Source organism: Zonotrichia albicollis, chromosome 1, assembly GCF_047830755.1.
Source record: "Zonotrichia albicollis isolate bZonAlb1 chromosome 1, bZonAlb1.hap1, whole genome shotgun sequence".
Taxonomy (NCBI): domain Eukaryota; kingdom Metazoa; phylum Chordata; class Aves; order Passeriformes; family Passerellidae; genus Zonotrichia; species Zonotrichia albicollis.
In genome coordinates, this window is record NC_133819.1 from 8,027,173 (window position 1) to 8,030,812 (window position 3,640).

General features: G+C 42.4%; 1 long non-coding RNA gene across 1 annotated transcript; it reads left to right on the top strand.

Moving 5' to 3' along the window:
* Positions 1-265: 265 nt before the first annotated feature.
* On the top strand, positions 266-3,195 carry LOC141730850 (uncharacterized). Its single transcript, XR_012582635.1, has 3 exons — positions 266-515; positions 622-849; positions 2,128-3,195. It is a non-coding gene; the product is annotated as an uncharacterized LOC141730850 (long non-coding RNA).
* Positions 3,196-3,640: the final 445 nt, after the last annotated feature.

Here is a 3,640-nt window from a genome sequence, read left to right on the forward strand (position 1 = left end):
TATTGGTGTGGGGGTACCAGTCATTGGTTTTTCTGAGTCTGGATTGATGACACTAGAGACAGTAGTTCATGTTTGGACTCAAGTGTTTACTATTTCTTATGAGTAAAACAGCCTCACAACTGTGAGTTTGGCAGCTTTTCATTAGAAGGCACAAAATGGACAACAGTCTCTTGTTCCAAGGTCTTTCAAGACTAAACTATCCAATTAAGAACTGACACCTGGATTATTTCCCTTTAAACCCAATAACTGATCCCACAGAGCTGCAAAGTGGACTTTTCCACCCAATTACAAAATGCCACCCAGACCCATGGAGAAGAAGGAAGAAGAAGCATGAAGAAGAAACTCAGGACAACACCCTGTGCCCTCCATCTTGCTTCCATCCACAACATACTAAAAATCCCAAAACCTCAATTTCTCACCAAGTGACACACCTGCACTACTCTCTATAATCTACTTCACACTTTTGTGGATTCCAGTCTATCTTGAAGTCTGGGAAACTTTCTCCATGAATGAGGGTCAGAGTCAGTGCTCCCCTGGGGTCAGGGCACCCCAGAGCAGACAGGGAAATATTCCCAATGCTCTGGGTTTCCACATATTGGTTTCTTCTGTTTTCTCTGACAGGGTTATTGGATTTCATTCCTGGTGTTTTTTCTCTCTTGCCGGATGCGGGACGTTATTAACCAGTAACACCCAAGAGGTTAATGCCTGTCTGCCCTGGGATCTTTCTGCAATCACAGCTTGCAGCCTCTGCAACATCCGTGAAGGCACCAACCTCATCTTTACCAATGCCACGAGCACCTGACTTTGTGAGGCAATTCCCAAACAAACCTGGACAAACAGTGAAACCTGGTGAGTGCTACACCCACAGACCATTCTGTATGATAACAGGGTAGGAACATACAGCTGCCCTCTGACCTCACTGCTTGAGTCTATCCTTCCTTCCCTCTAAATAAAGAAAGCAGAAGCTTTTGCTACAGTCAGAGGACAGAAATGGGCACTCCCAAGGCCAGCCCAGACAAACTGGGATCTCAGCAGCCTCTGGAGATTCTATTTCCCCCTGCTCTGTCCAAGGGCAACAGCTAAAAGCGACAGCTACTAACTTCAGTACCATTACAGGCATTAATCAGAGCAGTGTGGGCACAGCGCATGATCCTGAACCAAGGATATTGCTGTCCAATGTGTTCTGAACTTCTTCTTCAGCACTCTGCACAAGCAACATCCAAAAATATGCCTGGATAAGCAAATGAAGCTGGCAGCACCCAGCTCAGATCATTAATGAGGTTAAGTCTGCCTAGAATTTGATTTGATCTGCTTCAGTACCTATAAAAACAGTAACATTTACAGTGGCACATTTGAAGCTGCTAAGGTCCAGTCCTGCAGTGCAATGATAGCAAGAGTTACATTAGTGTATAGCTAGAACAAACTTGGCACTTAATTAGTCCTTTGAGTTTGCATGCAAGTGGCCTGATCTCATTATTACAAGTGTGTCCTTTTATGAGTAAAAGCTGAAGGGTTTGGCTTTACATAAACACATTTTTCACCATCACCTAGCTTCAGCAGTTTCTAAAGTATCTCTCCAGGCAAAGTTGTAGGCTTCCCATATGCTGCACATTTTTAACTTAAAGTTCAGCTTGGTAATCTGAAACCAACAGCAACTTTCCCCACCAAGGTACAGTGAGCTGCATTGAAGAGCACTGATGCAATCAGTGACGTGGGAAACTTGAGATTTTGCCTGAAAAGCAGCAATATTTACAGTACCAATCATGAAGCAACATGTAAACCACAGTTCCACACCTCATTATGCACCAGCACACGTGCAGGTTCTCTCTCTGGTGCTTCTCCTCTGCACTGCTCTTCCTGCTTGCATGGGCAGCTTTACACTGGAAACCTTTTCCCATTCTCCTGCTCAAACCCAAGCCAGCTCCCTGAATATAAATCTCAACAGAATGATGGGGGGGGAAAAATCATAGGTAGGTTAGCTCCACATTCTCATATTTTCAGGATGGTAGCCTGGAAGAGGAACTGGCAGTACTTGGGCACTGATCTCTTTCATGTAGTCATAATGTTGCCCTTTAAGACAAACTACAGATGTCTTAAAGGCTTCTTTTTTTTTCTTTTTTTTTTAAGCAGTGTGAATTGGGCAGAATCATCCAATGAGAAAAGCTGTGGGAAAAAGTGTTTTCCATATGAGAGGAACAGCTCTAAAGCTCTTGGCCTTTGCTCCTGAATTGAAGGGACATGAGGATGTACAGACACAACCAGAGTGTGTGACACTGAGTCTGTTCCTGCTCTATTTATAGTTATTGCCATGGGAAGGATGGGAAAGCAAGGGGCAGAGCCAAGGAGTTCTGATCTGATTTAGAGCTTGCCCATCCCATCAGACATGGAGACTGCAGCCTCTGAGGTGGGAACATTCCTTCTGCTCAACAAAGTGAGGAGAGTTTGGAAAATGAGGATGCTGCAGAGCTCCTTCCTGTCCTCTGTAACCACTCATTCCCAGCTCAGTACCTACAGTGTCACTGCATGCCTCCCCCACCATGAAACACCATGAAATCTAAACCCTGAGGTAAGCTGGTGTACCACTTTTGGGGAATTTCATGTTTAACCCTAAAAACTAGAAAATATTAATTCCAGAAGCATCTTCTTCAGGCACATATGACAAGAGTAACTGGGAGGCTGCCTACCTTAGAGGAAAAGGGCTAGAATTAAGTGTCATAAGAAGAGGGATGTAACAGGAAGACACAATGCATTCTTAAGGGAAGTTCCTTTTTATCCTATGTGGGAATGACTGAGTCCAAAGTCACCAAACAAATGAAAATCATTTAATCTTAAATCAACCATGGACATGCTCTCCTGAACACACACCTTGGAGGTGCCTTTCTGCAAAGGACTAATGTTATGCAAGGACTGGTGATAGAAATGTATCTAGTCTTCTTCTTTATGCAAGAAATGGTTTCATCAAGAAATAAATGTATTTAAAATACAATGTTCCTATTGTTTGGTGGCTTATCATGATACTTCTGTTTATTTCATCTATTTAGTCTCTAATCTTTAGTCTGTCATGACTTGGACTACTATTATAAGACACAGGCCACTCCCTCAGATGACACTTGACTAGCTACTCCTTTAAAAAATTATTACAGTCAATAAATTTACCCTCAAGGAAACCTGGTCCATTGTGCCCTGCTCTTTATGTCACAGCTAATGTTAAAAAAATATGGAAGCATCACTTCTAATCAATATCTTTAAAGGTCTGGACATAGTATAAATACATGTATAAATGAAAATATAGAAAGATTAGAGTATCAATAATTTTAACCACACCTGGATAGAAGAGCTTGCCTCAGTAATGATGCTCAGGCCAGCCTCACAACCTACTGTCATCACCAAAGTAACTTTTCCAGCAATATAACCAACAAACAGCTTTTTTTCATAATAAAGTTTAGATTAAATCACCACTTTGAATACCAAGTATGAACTCACTGAACTCTCTGCTACATAAATATGCAGAACTGTGCTGATGAATGAAGTCAAAAGCGAGGCAGAGGCACTGCCTTTGTGTCAGGACAGAGGTTCATTGACAGGGAGTCAGTGCCCACAGCTGCATGTGGGATGTTGGCTGGCTAATTATATGATAGTT